Consider the following 22116-nt stretch of genomic DNA (forward strand, 5'->3'; position numbering starts at 1 on the left):
CTGCTTCTGATGATGAGCCGCAAACACAGATCTGCGTATTAAATAGATTGCAATTTTTTCGAGCAAAAAGGAAGGCAAACAGAACGAAATATGCATGCAAGTTCCTTGACCGCAGCAAATACTTAATGCTCGTCAAAAGTAATCAGCAGAATTTCACAAGCTGTTGACAATTGCAATTGATTAAGTGAAAGCAGCCTTGCGCGTTTTTTGTTGTTGTGTTGTTGTTACTGTTGGTTTTTATAGCGCCCATAAAACATGTAGTTAATGCAGAGAAAAACGCAACAAGCGACACAAACATATACAGGAGTATAATATACATACATACAAGTAGAGTGTCAAAGTGTATGTGCTTGTGAAATTTTTGAATACGTAAGAAAAAATTCTTAAAGTTATTAATTCAATGATTATGGTGGCATTGCTAATGACACTCAAGTGCATTGTCAAGCCGCTCCTGCGCCCACACACACACACACACGCACACGCACATACACATGTGTTTTTGTATGGGTAGAACTTTTAGTACGTTTAGTCGGATCATTGACACTTTAATTGATGTCAAGGTTAGAGTTTCTGGCACACACTCTACATACGCTCATAGGCAAAAGCTCAGCAGCCTTCACACCACTCCATGAGGCAAATGCCGGGCTTATCGTGCGTTTTAAGCAACGTACGAAATCAAGTCGAATCAAATGAAATCTAATTTGCACGCAGTTCATCATACCGAAGTCTCTCATCATCATCATCATCAGCAGCATCATCATCACATTACTCGTGGGCAAAAGGCATTATCATTGCATTAACATTTAATTTTTTTCATTCTGCTATGACATTGAACTTGAAGAATTTATTTGTAGCTATATATATGTACATATGTATGTGTGTATAGGTGGAATTTAGAAGATGATTTTTAGCATTTGTCATGGCGAATTTTGGTTTAAATTCCATGCGAGCGAGCGCATTTGAATGCTCGTTGACATCGCTTTGACAGCAGCCTGCAGATAAGCACTAGGTTGAGGGGCGACAAAGAGTTTTCGATTTAACAAGTTGATAATTGGACTTATAGATGCAGCCGTTACCTCTAATTGTTTAATAGTATCCATATCGAGATGGAAATGAATTAGTGTTGAGAATTGCTCTGTTCTGTTAGATAAGCATAGATATAAGCGACAGAGTTATAGTTGTGTATGTAGGAATGGGGATTGCCGTAAAGGCTTTTAATCCTTGGTTGAATCCGCTCTTCGAAATCAGAGCGTGTGCATTCTAGACAAGACTTGTGAATGGATGATGCAATTCTTGCTATCGTTTACGTGACCGTACCGTTTTAGAGGCTAGACCCTAGACAAACATATACAAGTCGCAAGACAAACATTTTGTTTGCTATAAAAAATGTACCGCCCGGCGTCTGCCGTCCGTCCTCAGTCCTCAGTCATCGGGAGCGTCAGCGTCAGCTTAGCAACCACAAAAGGCAAAAGCAAGCAATTAATGGCATATAGACATTGGCATTGCTATTTAATTTGTAGGCAGACAGACGCGAGTCGGACGAGTCGGCCCAGCCGTGCAGCTGTGCTATGCAATGTGAGTGTGTGAGTGTGTGTGTGTGTGTGTGTCTGTGTAAGAGGAGGGAAAAGTCAAAACAGAAATTAAATCAAACAAGAACAAAAATTGCAAACAATTTTCAGCAACTGACGTCAGTTCAATGCCAGACTAATGCTCATGTACAAATAAAAACGTATTTCAATGAAATTTCTTTATTTGTTAAGCAGACAAACAGACACAGACACAAATACAGACACACATACACATATATGTTTGTATGTATGCCAGTGTACGTGAGCTCTATTTATGGTGCATGTAATTTGTTGCTTGCATTTTTGGCAATCACAATGTGCAATTTTTCAATATCAAATAATGTTGTAACGCAGACGCGAAATTGTAACATTGAAAGCAGTTCAACAAAATGCTACATAGTTGTCGTCTGAGCTGATACCCTCCTCATTCTTCGCTCTCCACCCGCGCAGCCTAAAACCCACACTCAGCGTTATTCCATCGCTGAGCAGGTCAGACTGCAGTGCTGTCGATTATGGTATATAGTATTCTAACTTGTTCGGTATATTTTGTATTCAAGATTGGCCTCATTTCATAATTTTGGCAAATCGTGGACTGCAAACTTCTCGCTATATAACCAAGTATCGTAAATAGGCACTCTTCAATATCTAAAAAAAAGCTAGACAAAGTCTTGATATATGAGTCTATTATTTCAAACATTTTAATACACTTCTTTTTCAATTAAAAAGCATAACAAACAACGAAGAATGCAAAGAACTTTGTTTTGAATTTTATAGACTTTGCTATAATTTATTTACTCAACTTTCTAGTTAAATAAATCTATTTATATTGATTATTTTCACTTAAGAAAATAACCAAACAAACAGTAGTTGTGTCAAAGCTGGCTTGGTATATGTATTTGGTAAAAATTAAGAACATATTTGTGGCAACACTGCCAGACAGTCAGCTACTTCTCTCGCTATTGTCGACTAACCCTTTGAAAAATGCCCCCTACTTGGCAAAACGACACAAATGGAAGAAAAGTGTTGCAAAGATGCAATAAAGCGCTCGCTAGCAGAGAGAGAGAGAGAGAGAGAGAGAAGCACATAAAGAGGGATTGATGTAGACTGTGTGAGAGAGACCTGCAGAGAACGAGAGATATCTACGTAACTGACGAATATGCAAATGAATGAAAAATGCAAAAATAAAGCAAAAACTGAAATAAAATGGCAAAAAATTAAAAAAAATACAAATAGAAAAAGGACAGACCCAGACATCGTTGACGCTGAAGCTGACTGACTGAATGACTGACTGGGCGAGGTCTCTTTTGATGCCGATGATGACTTGGCGGCTTTTGGGTCGTGCTTGCCAGTCTCCGTGTCGTTTGACCTTTAACGCGACGCGGCAATGTAAGTACACACACACACACATACATTTATAAAAAGCATTGCAAAATGCAAAAAAAAAATCAACCGAAATGCGATTTTCATAATCGGCTTTGGCGCGACATAACGCCACAAAGCGTTATGCAGCAGCGACTAATGCGCACAGTGGTACAAACAGTGGGCATAATCATGTGAATACATTGTAATGAACTTGTTTTTCTGATTTAATGATTTAAATGTCTGTTGTCAAACATATATGCTTATTTGCTTTATGTACATAATAATCCTTTATTATATTGTTGTTATTATATTCATTACATAAGTTCTTTTGAGGTTCAACATATGTATAGTACATATATTATTTGTCTACTGTCCATACAATGCAATTAAATACAATATGTTAACATATAAAGCAGTTGCGAAAATATTAAGAAACCGAATGCTTAAAACTATTTTGTTACTGCCCTCCATTCACAACATATGTACTTATATTTTTGTTCGATTTGCTTCACTAATTCTTGCCACTGTGCATTGTCCGTGCATTGCAAGTGAACTTGAATGTGTTCTGAATGTGTTTTATTTGTTGCGGATGTCGTTGGCTGGGATCGTGGGGAGGGAGGGCATTGCATTTTCTTATTGATTTGCTGGCGCGCAACTATTAATTAATTGTGGAAATTTTTTTCCGCTGAAAGGCGGATGTGAATGAATGGCATCGTACTCGTACGATGCGGCGTATGCTTAATGTGAGTTGTCGACCGATTACGTATACGCACGATGGGGCTGCATGACTCATATCTTGTATTATTCTGTTGCTGTTCATTTTGTAATGCAATTATTTTTTTTAATGTTTTGTTATCGGGTGGGGTGAGACACGCATCTTTGTCGTTTTGTAATTAAGTTCGCGCAGTCTAGACAGAAATTTTGTTCGCCCTCGTGTCAACAGCGAAGTTAACTTTGCTGATAAGCGAGCAATAGGAAGAACAACAACAAGAGAAAGAACAAAGACGATAATAAGAAGTGGAAGGCAAGGCAAGGCAAGGCAAGGCAAGGGGAGAAAGGGGCCAAAGACATTGTCTTCTTCAGTCTGGCCATTGCCACACATTCTTAGTCTTTTGCTTGCCTTTTGTCTCAACTCCAGCGGCGGTGCAACATTGTGTCACAGTTTGTTGATTTTGCGCTCCTTGTTTGTTTGTTTGTTTGCCGTTGGACTTGCCACTTTATTGACTGGCATTTTGTTTGTTTGAATTGGCTGCTGCAGCAGCAACAACAGGCAACGACAGGCAACGGCAGCAGGCAGCAGCTGCATGCAAATATTGACAGAGGCTTTCAAAAGTTACGAAAAATTGCTTTTTATTTGCCATTCATTGTACATACCCATACAAATATCAAGTCGATGATGACGATGATGATGGGTGGATGGTGCCATGCGATTCAATATTTTTCTTTGAGCTACTGTTTGCCAACTATACTCCCTATATTTCATTCTCTCTCTCTCTCTCTCTCTCTCTCCTACTCCCTAGCTCACACTCGTCCCGGCACACGGCACACACTCTCGCGTTGTCTCTCTGACCGTCAACAAAGTTAGGGTAGCATCCGCAAGCGGCCAATGACTCATTGACCTGGTTGTCATGGTTCTTGGTATTGCCATTGTTTCTTTTGTTGTTATTGCTATTGTCAGTGCTCAAAACGGGCGCTAGTATCGCTTGGATCTGGCTGGTATGGTCGCCCTATTTGGGTCAAAGTGGAGCACCATGTGGAGCTCATGGATTGGCATGGCGAGCATCTGGCAAACACATAAATGTGGCAACAATTTAATTTTATTTGTCATACACATATTGACAGAACTGAAGATTTAAGTCTATTGGTAAAATATGCTAGTGCTATTACTATATAGTTAGAAGTATTGAACAGAAGTCTTCTTTACTGTACTGTTTTTATTGCATATTTGGTGACACAAGTTTCTTCAAATTCTGTGTATAGTTTTCCGAGTGTAGGATCCTTTAATTTATCAGCCAATAAAATAACCACAACTCAAAACTGTACAAGCTTATATTTCTCTCACACTAACAGCTTTAGTTAACATGGCATTCGAATTCCAAACATTCCTTTGAACGGAAAGTCGAATGTCAATGGATTATATAATAAAATGTTTAATCTTGTAATAAAGGGATATTTTTCCAAATTGTATGTTTTATAAAACTTATATTCATATCAGTCTTTCCTTGAGCAGCAAATCAAGTTTAAGTATATTTGAAGTAGAACCACTTAGGAAGTAAAAAAAAGAATAAAACTTAGCCTATAGGTGCGTAATATTTTGCTGCAGTTTAAGGAAAGTTATATTTACTATTGCCCATTTATAAATACTTTCAATTCATGCTTGCAATTAAACTAGATGCTGCTAACTTCTGAACTACAAGTATGTACTCGTATGTACGCATGGTATACTTTGTTTGCCTTTGTGCCTTCCACAGCCCCGATGGCGACGCCAATTGTTTCCTTTTAATGTTTCTTGCCGCCCTAAGTTTTAGCTTTGCCCCAAATACACACAATTGCAAAAAATGAGCTGCATGTGCAGTACAAAAAGTGCTCGTAGAAGGAGGGGCCGGCAAGGCGAGAATAGAAGAAATACAAGGAAAAAGTGCCACCCAGATGCATGTTGCAAAGCGTTGTTGCCATGCCAGTGGGGCAACGCGCACACACATACACACATACATACATGTAGGTATATCTCTAGTTTAAACGACTCGTCGCCGTCGCCATCGCCATCGTCGTTGTTGTCGTCGCCGGCGCTTTGCTAAACCATGTCAACTAAAACATTTTACAACACTGGCTGGCAGGCACTTCACCCATTTGTTGTACTACCTTTTTGTAGACTTGCTTTGCGTCTCTTTCTTTCTTCCTTTGGCTCACACTTAGCTCGACTTGTGGCTGTTTGTTTTAGCTTTGACTGTTAACCTAAATTTGTGGTTGCAGAGCCACCGAAGCAACCACTGCGACCACAAATAAGCAACCACCCAAATTATCAGCACGCACACATAATCACTATTGCGGTTTGATTGGGAAAGCGGCACAACATTGCGTATACGTAATATGCACCCATTACTCATACGACCCGGTGGCAGGTAATAGCGAATATTTATCTAGGAGTATTGCGTTTCAAGATGCCATTTAGTGTGATGTGAGGTCGCCCTCACTCTACCATCCTGCCATCCACCCCTTTGCAGAATGATAAGCATAAACAATAATTCATATTTTGCTTTTGCAATGACAATGTTTTGCACTTTCTTCGAACCTAGCTTTGGGCCGAGTTTGTCGTTTGGGCCACGCGGACAGGCAATTTTTAACTCACTTCATTACTGACATTTCACAAGGGTGGGGCGTGCACAAATTTTCGCAGGCGTGTGTAGCAAATTTAAAATATTTTGTTCAACTGACCGGGTCCGGGTGAGCTTCGGGTGGTTCTCGGCCATGTTGTGGCGAGCGCACGCTGTTTTCGGCAAACAAAATGATTAGTGAAAGCCTATTAATAGTTTAAATGAAATTAATTAAATCACTGGCTCTGCTTTTGTGTGTCTCTCTCTCTCTCTCCCTGCTTGTGCGTGCTTGTGTTTATGAATATTTTGTGCAAAATTCAAATTGCAGTTCATGTGCATTGGAAATTGAAGTGTAACATCTCCCCTGGGCAGCAAATGTACATATCTTTATTATATATGTATAAATATTGGATCAAGCGGAGCACCAATGCCGCCAACAAAGAGCCCGCGAAATGAAACAAAAACATTAACAAATAAAAAAAGAAGCACAGCCATAAATGCTTGCTAATAAAAACTCTTGTCTGGCTAGTTTTTTTTTTCTTTTTTATTTTTTGTGGTTGTTCATTGATTTTGCGCTACTGTTTTGCCTTGATTAAAAATTCACACCTCATGCACAAAGAGCCACAGGCTTAATTATTGAATGCCAAACCAAGCCCTGCACAAAACAATAATACCAGTAGTAATAGCGGCAGCAGCAACAACAATAGCAAAAACTGCAATGACAGCAATTATAATAAGAGAAGCAACTGCATGTAAATAAATAAATAAAATATGAGACGCAGTGCGGACGCGGAAAATGCCTTTGAAGTTTTGTCGCTTCGCTTCTGTTGCTCATCTGACTGACACACGCACACGCAAACGCACACACAGACAACTCTACATACATACAAGTATGTGTGTATGTGTAATTTAATCTGAACCAAGTCGTCGGCAAAACATAAAAAACGGCAATGCTCTTTGAAAAATAAGGTGAAAACAGCTTTGTGTGTCACACTGTTGTGCACTAAAAGGTAATCTAACCATATGTCTGCCATAAAATATTCGGCTTTAGATATCCAATCATAACAATGATGAAATGGCAAGTTTGTTTCATTAATTTGTGTCTTTTTGTATCCTTATTCGAGAAAGCATTTTTTGACCCCTTTTCCAATTTTGATTTCTTTTCTGCTTCGCATTTGGAAATGCCCTTCGACTTTGCTCACCTGGGCTCCTACTTGTATTTCGAAAGAATCTTCAATTTCGTCCGCTGTGCAGCTCATGTGTCTTAGCGATTAGAGAGTTTTCGCGGCAATGTGGCACGAATTAAAGTGCGCCGTAGCATTTGATGAACCGGTAGAGTGGGTCACGTGACTACAAAGTTGACGCTCACACTCAATTATTGAATAGATTGGCCGAAGTCGAAATGCCAATTCCATTACTTTTACTTTAGGTTTAGGTAGGCATTTATTTATTTTTACCCCTGGGGCCCTTTTATTTATCTGCGCTGCCCCATTATGTGGCATGTGTGTGGAGCTAAGCAAAATTTATGTTGACAATGCCTCACAGTGCAAAGTTTAATCGTTTATATGGTCGTCGCTTGTCTATCCAATAGGCACAGACAAGTTAATGTGCTATACTCGTGGACCCACCCGATCGGGAGGCATTGTTCTGCTTCTCGCCTTTGGCATAAATTTACGTTTGACTCGCCAGACGTTTTGAGCGCAGAAAAAGAGCCATAAATTTTGATTGCAACAATTTATTGTGAGCTACTCAGCACCACCTCCCACCCCCCCAACCCACCACAGAAATCAGAAATCGTTGTTGTGACGGGACTAAATATAAAAATGCCAAAAAAAAGTGCAGACAAATACACAATAACAAAACAGGCAGGCAAAGAACCGAGCCAGACGTCGACAATGCACTTTTTGCATTGCACAAATAACAACAACAGCAACAAAAATAAAACATTCACAAAACAGACACAAGGGCCCAAGGGTGCACAGAAAGAAAAACAATAGATTCAATTTTAATTCCTATTGGGAGAGAATTCAAAGAGTCGTGCTAGACTGACTCCTGCCTCCTACAACAGTCAATCATTCCTATGGCAGCTATGTATATGATATTGATGAAAGTTCAGATTACAAAGTTACTTTAGATATCACTACAAACAAAAAAGTAGTTGGTTCGTTCCTTTGGCAGCTATATAAAATAATGAGATGGTTTGTAATGAACTCTACATACCAATATTTGTGTCTCTAGCTAACATGATTCAAAAGTAATCGCTGCTCATACGAACAGACAGACGGACGGATACTGTTCGTCATGTTGAAATATTTGTAGACTATATTAAGATATTTTTAACAGTGTACGCTATTATTGTTGTTGCACTTTTTACAATGCACACCAATTTTTGGGTGACTTTTTTACATGACGCGACAATTTGTCTCTCTATTTTTAACTATTGTCTTCCCTCTCTAACAGAAACAGAAACAACAACAGACGGTGTCTGTCGCTTCCACAATCCGCCGACATTTTATGAATATATACTACTACTATGTATGTGTTTATATACATATTTGTGTATGAATGGCCGTCGCCCTGGTGAAGCCGGCTTGCGAACATTTTTATACAAAAAAAAACTCGTAAATAAAAAAGTATTATTTTTTCTTTCTTTCTACAGCAATTTATTTTCGAGGCCTATGTGTGCATATCTGTCAGTATGTCCGCTTGTCTCTCCGTCGGCTAGACTGCCTACTCGTCTATATAGACATTCAATATTCAGGAATTTTATTTTGATTTTTATGAGTTCAAATGGTTGTTGTTTTTGCGGTTGTTTGTGTGTTTAGATGTTGTTTCTAGACGACAACAATTTGAATTTTAAATTTGGTTCAGGCGCGCTTTTTTTTTTTTGATTTTTACTCGTTGTTTTTATTGTTGTTGTCGTTGTCGTTGGTGTGTCTGTTCTCCAACTAATTTCTATACCGTTTTTGCGATTGGCTAATGACCGTCAAATTAGACATCAAACCCATTATAATACAGACACATACAAGTATGTATACTTTATTATAAAGGGTGCTTTTGTAGAGAAACTGAGCACAACATGTAATTGTCTCCCCGTTCCCTCGATTGCAAGCAATGCTGAATTGCAAAATAAAGTTCTATACAAAAAACACCCTGTATACGAAGTTTTTATATCTATCGCTCGGCCAACCCGCGCTCGGCTTTTTCCCCGTCATTGCCGCTGTCGTCAACTGCGCCGTGCTGTCGTCGCTCTGTGGCTCATTATCAGCAGACTTTATAATCTGCCAGACATATATGCGCGCCTACAATCGACAAATTTGAGTCACACGTGTGGAGCGCAACAATCGACCGAACGACAGACGGACCGATTGATTCTCCCCGACTCTTTTGACGGCGCGCGACGCCGCCACCACATCAGCAATTACTGGATATCTAAAAGCTAGACGCTAGACATGGACGAATGGACGGACTTACATGCATATGTATTTAGATATCTACACGTTCACATTCGCATTCGCATTCAAATTCGAATTCATTATTATGACGTGACTTTTTCGTCTGACTGTCTGTTTGAGACTGTTTCAGATTGTAAATGAGTCTCGAGCTGGGGCTTTGCGGTCGCCAGTGATTGGCGGCACCTTTGTGGGCTTTCCCCTGAAACTCGAATAGTCTGAATGCATTAGTTGGCATTGAAGTGGCATATGGCGATACAGAATGGCCAGACAAATAACATTTACTCCGCGTACTGATATTTGTTGAGCCCAAAAACTATCTTAGTACATCAATAAAATGAAACGATTCAATATAAATAGTGCTCACTATATATGTTTAATGAATGAATGATTGGTTAAGTCGGTTTATTAATTAGTTGATTTAAAAGATTAAAATGTATATAAGTCTGAGCATGAATAGCTAAAGTGTAGGTAGTGTTCAATCATTTTATGGGATTGAAGTGCAGTTTCTCTCATCGAATGAATGTGTGATTGAATGTTTAAACATGGATCCTTGTATGATTCGATATATGTGATGGTACTCCAACTGCAAATCGTTAACTCGTTAGCACAGATTGTAATTACTACTCACGCAGAGCTCCAATATTAATATAAATACCACAATACATATATATGTATGTATTGTATAGTACATGCACATTTTACTCTCTCCATTTTGAATAGAGATTACAGCTGAAACGGCATTTATTTACCACCAAACCCATTGCATCGAGTCTGGCTTGAATGCCATTCTAAACAATTCATATGTATGTATGTTTTTAAAATTCCAATCAATCAATCAGCAATTTAGAACACACATCGACATACACGTAAGCAGGCGACCTTTAGATGCCAATACATGCCAAGCGTATCCCAAGGATACACATATGAAATTTCATTCATTTCGCATTAGAACCCACACACATACACATACACAGGCACAGACACACACTCACTCACGGCAGACGACCAAAAGTATGTATACAAATCCCAAGAAATAATATTACGCAATAAAAATTCTATTGACCTACATTTCGTTTTTTGGGCAATCAAGGATGTCTGGGGGTTTTTAGTGCATTTTTCTCTCTTTTTTTTGCGGGTACGATAGAAGATGGAGCTCCACTCAGACAGGCGGACGGACGAACGGGCGGACAGGCGGACAAAACCGAAGGCAGGCACATAACGAAGCAAAATTGGTAAAACGAGCAGACAACAACAACGACAACGACAATGGAACGAACGATACGGCAAACGACGTGAGGAACCGAACAGAACAACAACAACAACAACAATAAAGAAGCCCAAAAGCCACCACCGCATAATAAAAGCAGGAAGTTGCGCATTTTGTGTGCGCCAAGCCCCGACGAGTTGCCAAAAAGGACGCAGCACATATACATACATACATATATGCTGGTGGCACAAATACACACACACACACAAATATGATGCAGAAACACGCGATACGCAAATAAATCATTGATGAAGCAACACACATACACACTCAGGCACACACACGAACACTCACACGCAGAAAGTGGCTCAGTCATGATAATCGTGGCAAAGGAGCAGACAATGATGAAGTGGCGGGTAGGCGAGTAGGCGGATCGGACCTTTTGTGTGGCGGCAAATGTAGGCCACACACACAAATGATGGCACACAGGAGTGGGGGACAGTGATGCTGCCATGAGAGAAAAATGAAGTCATGTCCATTATGGAGGAACTGCAGTAGACGGGAACGCCGGGTCATGCAAATAACAAATATCAGACCTACTATACTATATACCCACATAACTTACATACTACGTATATGTACGTATGTATGTATGTGAGTCGTAAGGGTGGACGACGACCAAGATTATGAAGCTTCGGCTTTCAGCTGCCGAGACAGAATTCCAAGAAACGCTTCTGACACACTCACCCACAAGCAAACACACATGCATACATATGTACATATGTATGTACAAGTACATACCGACTGAAGTGTCATTTTAAGTATACAATCAGAATAAGGCACGCAACAAGCATGTACGGCTCAGTTATCCTGATGACCAACTCGATGGAATTCAAAAGTCTATATTTAATCTTGACCTATTCATTTAAGCAAGAAAACTTAGTTCGTGTTCTTTTCAAATTAAAATAAATTATAAAATTAAAACCATTAATAAACCGTTCTTCGTTATACTATTAGGATGTTCCGATAGACGGATCACATTTTTAAATTTAAATAAGCTCAAAAAATACCTAATTCATTTCCAAAACAGCTTCATTTTTGGTTGATTTTTCAATAATTCTTTGTTTTTTCGAATCAATGTGTATTTTTATTGTATACTTATTTAATTAAAAAGTAAAATACGCCTCGATGTCTACGAAAGTTTATAGATAACCGGCTATGCATAGTTTGGCTGATTATTAAAAGGGTTTCCATCTTTCAGTAATCTATCCACAATTTAATCATCGTTTAATCAAGAAGATCATAAATAAATATAATTAAAAACAAAACAATATATTATCGTGAATTAGAACTGAATTTTGGTCACAATATGATTAAAATATTTCACAATTTCAACAATAAATCGAGTGTGCTTGCAGTCCATTTGTGGATCATTGCTGGACGTGACTGCCGATAACTGGCGTTAGTCTGAATCTGAATCTGAGTCTCGGTCTCAAGCCACAACCACAGGCTAATCTTAGTCATTCATTTGCTCGTTTCCGTCCGTTCCTATTTTGAATTTGTAGCACTTTATCAGTCTACAGCTGGTTTCTGAGAAACTCTTCATCTGAATTGCTTAGAGAGAGTGGCAATGCCTTTGGGGCTTAGCAACAGCTTTACACATTCAACAGTCATCGCCGCTGTCTCAAATGCTGTTAATCGGGCCTTACAACAGCAAACGGCATAAATAATAATATTAATGGAGGTTTTTTTCTGTTTCTGTTTCTGTCTCTGTGTCTGTTTTTGTTTGTGTTTTTGGTAATTCGCGCTCTGCAAAATGTCAAACATACTTGTACGAACACGATGGTGGAGAGGCAGACAAGAGCCACCAAACTGCCAGACATCCGTGGGGCTGACGGTGCGCTGACGCTGACGTTAGCGTCGTCTGTTGAAGATTTGGTAATCATTGTGACGCCTACACGCGCATTCACAAGCACACGTACTAGCGTATGTATGTGCGCACACACATTTGTATATACTCGTATATATGTATGTATGTACCAGTATGTGTATGTATACAGATATATGTGGGTTCTGTTAGGTATGCAGTATATAGCCAGTTTGTCAGACAGTCAGAGCGTCAGACAAGCGGACGTGCGACGTGATTCTTATTTACACAGCAGTCATCGTCGACGTCTGCCTCTGCCTCTGCGTCGGCTCTTTGCCGGCCTTATACTTGTATGTATTACATAATCACCAGTCAGCCGTCGTCAGTCGGTGGCAGTTGATGCTGTCGGGGCGCGTGTAATAAAAGTTGTTATGGCTGTCGCGTCAACTTCGCAGAATTTATCAATGAACAGACAGAACGAACATTCGCGTTTTCAGCCAAAGGCAAAAACCTCCTTCGTCTTCGTCTTCGCCGTCTCTGTTTGTTCGCTTGCTTGTTTGTTTGGCTTGCAATTTTTAATTTTACTTTTGAATTAATTTGTTTTCTTCATTTCATTTGTCGGGTTTGTTTTTTTTTTTTTTGTTTTTTTGGTTCGATTTGGATTGTGCTCTCGACCCACTGACTGATGCTGGCTGACTAATTCGCATAGATAGATTGCGGTATTTGCAGTCGCCATCTATTTGTCCCGTAGCTCTCTGCTCTTGAGACGTCACATGCTAAATCACACAAAGACCGCATGTCAGTCAGTCTGGCAAGCAAACAAACAAACATACATACATACCTTCATATGCATAGATGCGATAGATGTGTGTGTGTGTGTGTGTTTCATCAGATTTGTGAATGAACTGTTCACTGCCTGGCAATACAAATATGGAACTGACAAGTCCATATAGTAGAGGGATGCTATTTCTATGTATGCTTATCAGCTTTCGAAGACACGCACACACACAAACACATAAACAGACACAATCATGTGCTAGATTAGAGTTAAAACCCATACAAGACAAAGTTACATTATAAATTTGAAATTTCCAACTGCGGAACGATGGAATTTCCATTTCCCTCCCTCGAAAGATAAAATATGTTGTTGTGGAAGAGTTGCAAAGCTGTCGATTGATTTAGAAGAAAGAAAAACAACCTTGAAGCACAGAAATTGCGAACGAGCTCATAGTTTATTAATTTCATCAGAGTTCCTAGATATTAGGCATAGAATAACGCAAAAGAAATATAAATTTAAAATAAATTAGCATCATTATAATCGGATGGCTTGTTGACTTAAGCTCAGCAGCCTGGCGAAATCCCCAAACCTATGCATATTAGGCGAGAGCGCGTGTTGGCATCGTCGGATAAGCCATTTGAATAATGCAACCAGTTTGGGAGCTAAGCCATTATTTATGGGTCTAGACAAGAAGTCATAAGCAACGCATCATCATCAACATCAAAATCAGCTTCGCCATCAATAGGTGTGCAAAAAACTGATTTCTAGTGGTCCGTACCGGTTAGAATATCGGAGGCACATTTGCTCTCCAGGTCAGTCTGCGAGTGGGCAGACGGACGTCTCGAATTAACAACTATGCCAAAACAATAGGCTAGCCAAGAGCAATAATAACAATGGCGAAAGTCAATAGAAAATCAAACAATAACGAACGAAACGATTTCTAGACTTTGACCCAGACACCATATATGTCTGTACATGTACATATATGTAGATATTCATAGATGTATGCTGATTGTCGCCATTGTGTGTGTGATGATCGGAACGTGGCCATAAAATGTAATTAAAGCTGCAATGCGTGCCTAGTGTGCGCTCAGCTTCGGCCATGAACAATGACACGTGATTTGTTAGAGGCGTCTGGGCATCAATAGCGAGCCCCTTATCGGAGAATTGTGGTGGGAGCGGGAGGGAAGAACACTTACTAACTAGAATTGGGTATGCGCGATTGATTTGATATTTATATTGGTCTAGGTTCATGGACTGGGCTCTAGCAGATAAGCAGCTCTGCTCTCAGTCTTCAGTGTTTTTGTTCACAGCCCCATGGTCCGGCCTTCGATTTTTATGTCCGCACATACATATCTATAAAAATTATAGTATACTCGTATACTGGACAGGTGGAACCTCAGGTCTCACCCTCAACGACCGTTGTTCGATAACAGCGTGCTGCCAAACTGTGGGAGGGTGTGGGTGTGTTTGGTTCCTGTTGGCAATTTTTTCTATTACCGTCAGTTCCAATGGAAACGTTTACGATTAATCGTAAATTGTTTGTCAATAAGTTGGCCGCTGGCGCTTGACTATAAATACGTGATTGAGTAAATATGTATGAGTGGTGGAGTATTGTGCTATGGTCACACAGACAAACAAATATTTTTGCACAAAAGTTCATCAAAATGTTTCAGCAAACCAAAAACGGGCTTGTGAAGTAAAGTAAAATGTTTGTTGATTGAATAAAATAAGCTGTAAGGTCTGTACTTTATGGTGAATGTGACTATCTGATCACAGAAACTTACTAAGTCCTTAGGTATACGAATATTGTAAGGCGTAAGCGTAAATAGACAACGATATGACATATGGCTCAGAAGTTGTAGGAAAAGCTTAGCAATTACATTTTAACGGTATTGTTTTTGTTACTTTCTTAATTGTGATTCTAATTGCAATCTGAGCTGAAGTAAAACATGGAATATATTTCAGAATGCTCTGTAAAGTAAAAGGTTGTTTAAAGGCGAAATGCTCTATGGAACCAATAAAAGCGAGAGGTAAAAACTGCAATGTCAGTTTGTTCCAATATGGGGGCCTACATGGCGCATGAGCTATATTTCTTCCATTTTGAAGGGAACCTGTCTGACCTTTGGGAATTGGGAACAGTCTGCTTCTTGTGTTTTTAATTTTAACTTCATTTTGTTTCATTGATAAGCTGGAAGCCAAAATTGTGGCGTCGCCGGGCAATTGCTATAAGCTTGATAAGCATTTTGTAAGAGAGATGGAACAACCAAGCAACAGCAACAACAACAAAAAGAAAACGAAAAAAACAGCCAGACGAGCAGAAGGCGTACTTTGTCAGACCTTGATGTTGTTTTTGCAACAACAAACTTGGCGAAATCGACGACGTTGGCGATATGGACGGTGGCGGGCGAGTCCGCTTTTTTGTTTTTTGGCCAACCTGACGAGTCAGCTGTTTAATTAGCTTTTGATTAATTTATTGGTCAACTGCTGTCATGACACCCTTATTTATTTTTGGTTATTTCTTTTTTGATGTTGACCATAGTAGTGTTTTCTGATGAAATTAATTAATCAAAGATTCGTCTTTAGGATGCATTTTTGCAAAAAGTTTTCATTAGAAATGGTTGCGTGCTCATTTTTATTGTATAGTACAAACATTAAACGAAATTTGTTGCATGCCTAATTTCCTCAGTGATTTAACGCCAAGTAGTAAAAAATTTAAATGTGTCTCCCGCCGAAGCATGAAGCTACAAAATTGTTGCGAAATTAAACATGAATATAAATTGTTGAAAATTTTCATTTTTATTATCTCTTCGGCTGAACTGTTTGTGCAACCTGCTGTGGCGGGTCGTGGTGGGGCAAGGAACGTGACAATCAAATTGCAACAGAAAAAAGTTGTTGTTGTTTGCTTGTGAGTATCTACAGGCACTCACACACTCGAATCGAGCGCCAGCACAGTGCTTAAAGGATAACACGGCGTATGCGTAACGTCGACAAAGCACACAGCAGTAAAACATTTCCCATAATTTTGTTTTGCTTGGTTTTGCAAGCAATTTACGCCTGTATAGGGGCAGTCGCAAGTATGGCCGTGCTAAGTATGTATTTATGTACGTATGTATGTATATATGTATGCATATGTGCACATGTTTGTATGTTCGTATGTTTGTATGTAGCAGACAGGTAGCTTTGGCAAACGAAGACGAAAGCCCTGTGATTAAGCCGCACTACGCACAGCAACATCAGGCGACGACGACAACAACGGCAGCAACAACAACACCTTTGCAGTTCGAGAGTGGTGTGGATGCGTGTGTGTGTGCGTGCGTGTGTATGGGTATCTATGCATGCAAAGGTGGGTGTGCGTGTATGTGTGTGTGTGTGTGTAGCATAACATACAGCTGACTTACGCATGGGTTCATTGAACGGAAGTGATTTGCGTACTTTTTCTGATTCTGTTTCTGCTCCCTCTTCTTCTTCTACTACTACTTCTTTTTCTTGGCCACAGCAGTGAGCAATTGAGCGGGAGTGAGAGCGGGCCTGAGTTCTGAGCAAGTGAGGCATAGGTAAAGCAATTGAGAGAGAGAGAGAGAGAGTGCACGTTGTCTTTTGTGCCGCCTAGACTTCGACTCTGACTGCGACTCTTGCTTGGTTCTTGGCTTTTCTATTATTCTAATGCTATTGCCTTGCCATTGCCTTCCGCGGTTGTTGGCTTTCTTTCTACATTTTATTTAACCCATGATTTACAACGCAACGTTGTTAAAATACCGAGCTAAGAAGTTAGCCAAGTATATACTTTTCAATATGATTTGAATATCATAATAAATAGACAACTTCTTCTTATCTCGTCATGCTGAATAAACAAATATACAAATGCATCTATTATATGTGAAAACTGATGTTTCTTGTTGTTAAAATACCGAGCTAAGAAGTTAGCCATGTATATACTTTTCAATATGATTTGAATATCATAATAAATAGACAACTTCTTCTTATCTCGTCATGCTGAATAAACAAATATACAAATGCATCTATTATATGTGAAAACTAATGTTTCTTTATGGGTTTTACAAACACATCACATCAAACACAATATAACCTCTTACACTTTCTAGTGAAGGGTATATAATGGGCACATTGCTTTAGTTTTACGCTCGCTGCGCAGTGCAGGCCGAGAAGCGTTGCACTAACAACAACAATTAATAATAATGCCGCAAGGTTTTCAAATTAGAGGGGCGACCTGAGCGTTCACTTCGGGGGCGGACCATTAAACTCATAATTAACTAACGTCTATTTAAATATTAAAGCCAACTGTTGATAGTCTTCGAGAGAGAAGGTAGCTGGTATTCAGGGTGTCCGCTTAAGAATTTAAATATCATTAATGTGGCTATTAAATTGGCAAGCAATTTCTTTATTTAAAATATGTTATTGCCAAATGGCGTCTATAGGCGATTTATTTATAGAGCACCAACGAACAACAAATGGTTGCTAGATAATTATACCCTCCATGAAATGGTTCTATGGTCATGATAGTTGACATATTTACAGGCTGCGAGGATCCCTGGGAAAGGGATCAGGGACAGAGGCCGGTCTGCACGCCAAATGGTCAAATAAACCGGCGAATGTATAGAAAAACTATAGACGCTTGCATGTTGTGCGGCCATACACAATAGATATAAATACATATTTATATGCCGGCGTTATTTATTACTAAATTTTTTATGACAGCCACAAAAAATATTAAGGGATTTAAAAGCATTAAAGAATGTTTTAAACAAATGTTTTTTCTATGCGCCGCGCTCGCCTTTTGCAAGACACAAAATATTCAAAGCATATAGCATATAAATTCATACTTATACATATGTATATGTACATATGTATGTATTTGCGGTATATATATTCGTTTGGATGTATGTGTAGGGGGGTGGGGGTGGGGTAAATACCACGCTGATTTGAAAATTTATGCCATTGATGTGGGCATTGGACATTTTGACTGGATATATAAGTAGTATTCAGATTTGTTGTGTTGACAGGAAGTGGACGGAATGCGCTTTGATGGCAGAATTTTGCACATTCATCCACAAACATACATACATATGTATGTATGTATATGAATAATTATTGACCGTTAAGTAGGCTTGTATGTATGCATCTTGGACATGGATAATTCATTATATCACGACAAAAAATTGATACAATTAAAGCAAGATTAAACACTCACCTTTGATTATTAGTTTAGTTTAGAATATACAGCATATAGGTAGGAAGTGTGTGCATACATGTACATAGGTATTTATGTTTTTATGTACGAGTAAATGTGTTGCTTTCTCCTCTTGGCCAGCAGTTGTCAGAAGAAAAAAACCTCTGATTGACTTCCGATTTCGTTTGTTGACGTCGTTTTTTATTAAAATTTTAAACTATTTATATATTTGGCCAACGTATTTTTTTGTTTTTGTTTTTTTTTTTTTAAATATTTATATGTATATTTATGTATAATTTGATTACGAATTACGCTATGGGCTGTGCGTATTTGAATTTTGCCTAATTCTTAAAATTATAAATTTGTTGCCTTGGTTTGTTAAATTTTGTTTAATTATTGAGCTTAACACTTTTCTAAACATTTATTTTGATTTGGGCTTGAATTAATTTTGTTATTATTTATTCATATGTACATTCGTATGTGTGTGTTGCGCGGCACGTTCGTACATATAAACGTATTGTATGTACTATTTCTGAGGTTATGCGGCGCTATTTGCTGTTGTTGTTTTTGTTTGTTAATTATGTTAGAAATTTCTTGCGATTTCGTGATGTTTATTGTGTCTCGTTGTTGCTGTTGTTTTTGTTTGTATTGCTGCTGACGTATTTTGTTTTTGTTTTGCGTGTAGGAATGCTTTGAGTACAGGAACGCTTGCTATGTGTGAAGATTTTTTATACATACGAGTAGTACCTACAAATACATACACACTGTGTATGTTTGTATCGGTGCAACTGTTTATATTTACATCAGACTTGGTTATTTATCAAGCTTGACGCGTTGTTGTCGCAGTTGGCTGCTAAAGATTTGCGTTATCTATGCATATCATTTGCGTTTGAACGTTTCCAAAAAAAGGTTAAAAAGCACCAACCATCGAAACGAATTTCTTGTTTGTCTAACTCGTCCAACGAAACGAACTGAAACGCACACAAATTTACACTGAGCCAAAGAATTGGTGGCCTGCTTGCCTGCCTGCTAAGCAGTCGACTGGTGGAAGAGAGCGTACGGAACGCAATGGGAATGGAACGAAGGCACACAGCGAAGCTTTCGTCTTTTCAGCGCTGCTCTCGCGCTCTCGTTTTGCTCTCAGTGTAGTCAAACCTCTCTCACGAGTCGCGACACTAACTGGCTGGCTCGCTTTTGTTTTGTCTGTCTCTCGCCTACTATTTCGTTTTATTTTAATAATTATCGGTGGTCGTCGCCTTCGCCATTCGTAGTCGTCGCTTTTTTCACTGTTGTTGTTCTTGCTGCTTTTTGTTGTTGTAGTTGTTGTTGCGAAAAGTGCAAAACAATTGCCTGATTTACAGCACACAGAGTACGACGTTGAAGTATGCCAAGCCACAACAACAACAACCGAGTCGTTGGTTGTGGATCGCGCTGCTGCTACTGCGCGACGTCGACGTCAGCGTCGGCAATGACGTAACGACGATACGATGCTGCGTCGGCAACACCGTTGACAGCTTTGTTGTTGTAAGCGGCTGGCTGTCTGTCTTGCCAGTCAATTTTTTGTCGTTGCTGTTGATATTTTGGTTGCTGTGTGCGCTGCCCTTCCCAAAGAGGCTTTATTGTATTATCGACGTTGTTGTTCGCATTTAACGTTATAACCTTTACATATGTATATTGCTGCCTGCTTGTTAGAAATTTACAAACTTTTTCCAGAATTGATTTTCTTTTCAGCTACGTTTTCTGGTTGCGTTATTCTAAAGCGCAAACAATCACACTAACACACACTCGCGTACAGGCGGTAGCGACACTCATACAGATACACGCATATGCAAATTATAGTTTGTTTCTTTACTGTTATGGCTATTATGTTTTCGGAGAAATTGTATTTTTGTTACTGTTTTTAGAGTAGTTTGATTATAATTTAGTTTATTGTTTAAATTTATTGGTTACTGTTTGTAGTTAATACACAAAATCGGGTGACGCGACGCTCAGCAATTCTCTTTACTTCTCGCAGCTCGGGCAGTGCGCTCGCTTCGCTGACTGTCGACCAACTGACAACTGACTTGAGCGGCATCTCGCAGGCTGCCATTTTAACTGAGTAAATGGTGTGTGTGTGTGTGTGTATGTGTGAAACGGAGATGGAATGGTGAGAGCGCAAGCAAGCAGACATGCGCTTTGAAATGTATTGAACATACTTCTATGTTAAATGCGTCACAGTTTAACAGCAGCAGCTGTTGACTCTGTTAACGGTGCACTATCTCAGCTGTTACTGTAAGCCGGTAAACGCGCGTGCACGTGACGATTGTTATACACTGTACCCAAAGGATAACACCACTGGATTTTTCCTGATGAGTTTAAAATTAAATGTGATATGTATTATATACATATGTACATATCATGTATAAGTGCTTGTTGTCATACATCATTGTAATTCTAAATGTAAAATAGGTAGTCAAAGTATTAATATTGTAAATTTAATTAATTATTGAACCTGGTGCAGAAAATAAAAGAGTTTTTCTCGAATAATTGTCGACAAACTGAATTTGTTTATAAAAGCAATTGCTATTGTTGTATTTATTTGGCCTATTCCTTCTTTCTTGTGCAATGTTAACATCTGTGCGCAACAGTAACATTAACAGAAGAAAGCTGCAGCATAATTTTATACGTGCGAGAGCGCAAGCTCGCTCGTTCCCTCTCTCAATATCTCTCTCTCTAGCACGGTGTACCAGTTTGCGGAAATGCAACAGCAACGACTATGTGTGGCGGTCTTTCTCACTGTCTCATTGACTCAGGAGAACCAATAGGCAGGCCTGCAATATGCAAGAGCACCAAAAGACAGTAGATTTATTACACTCTTTTGTTTTTGCATTATCATCCCCTTCACTGAAAGGCGTAGGGGTATATTGTTTTTCGTATGCAACTTTGTAACACAAATAAAGAAGCATTGTAAAATATATTGTTTAGGAACATATAAATGTATATATATGTATATACATATTTATGATCCGCATAGATAATAGATCCGCTTAGATAATAAGTATGTATGGCTGTTGTGGGCCAAAGCAAAGGGTACCTAGTTTCGCCACAAACGAAGATACCTTCTTAGCTCGTTTTGCTTTATTTAGCGTAGGGCGAAAAAGAAATGAATGCACTTTGCTTTGTTTTTTTGTTGTTGTTGTGTGTTATACACTCTCTTCTGAGCCGCCGTGCAAAGTCCAAAAAAGGGGAAAAACAACTAAAGTGTCAAGTCGTCGCAGCTAGAAACCGCCGACGGCTTGGCTGACCAACAAACCGCACGTTAATTAAATTTATGTATGCAGCTTTTTGTCTGCTTTTATTTATTAATTTTTTACTCCTATTTTATTTTTAATTAT

At 39.1% G+C, this 22116-nt stretch overlaps 1 protein-coding gene across 1 annotated transcript in view; it reads right to left on the minus strand.

Moving 5' to 3' along the window:
- Positions 1 to 20759, minus strand: part of LOC115632716 (putative GPI-anchored protein pfl2) — a 36297-nt gene extending 15538 nt beyond the window's left edge. Inside the window, exon 1 of the mRNA XM_030529961.1 lies at positions 18764 to 20759. The gene's annotated coding sequence lies outside the window, so the exon portion shown is untranslated. The remainder of the gene's footprint in view (positions 1 to 18763) is intronic.
- Positions 20760 to 22116: the final 1357 nt, after the last annotated feature.

The sequence above is a fragment of the Scaptodrosophila lebanonensis genome, unplaced genomic scaffold, assembly GCF_003285725.1.
Source record: "Scaptodrosophila lebanonensis strain 11010-0011.00,11010-0021.00 unplaced genomic scaffold, SlebRS2 tig00001415-arrow-pilon, whole genome shotgun sequence".
In the NCBI taxonomy this organism is placed as follows: Eukaryota; Metazoa; Arthropoda; class Insecta; order Diptera; family Drosophilidae; genus Scaptodrosophila; species Scaptodrosophila lebanonensis.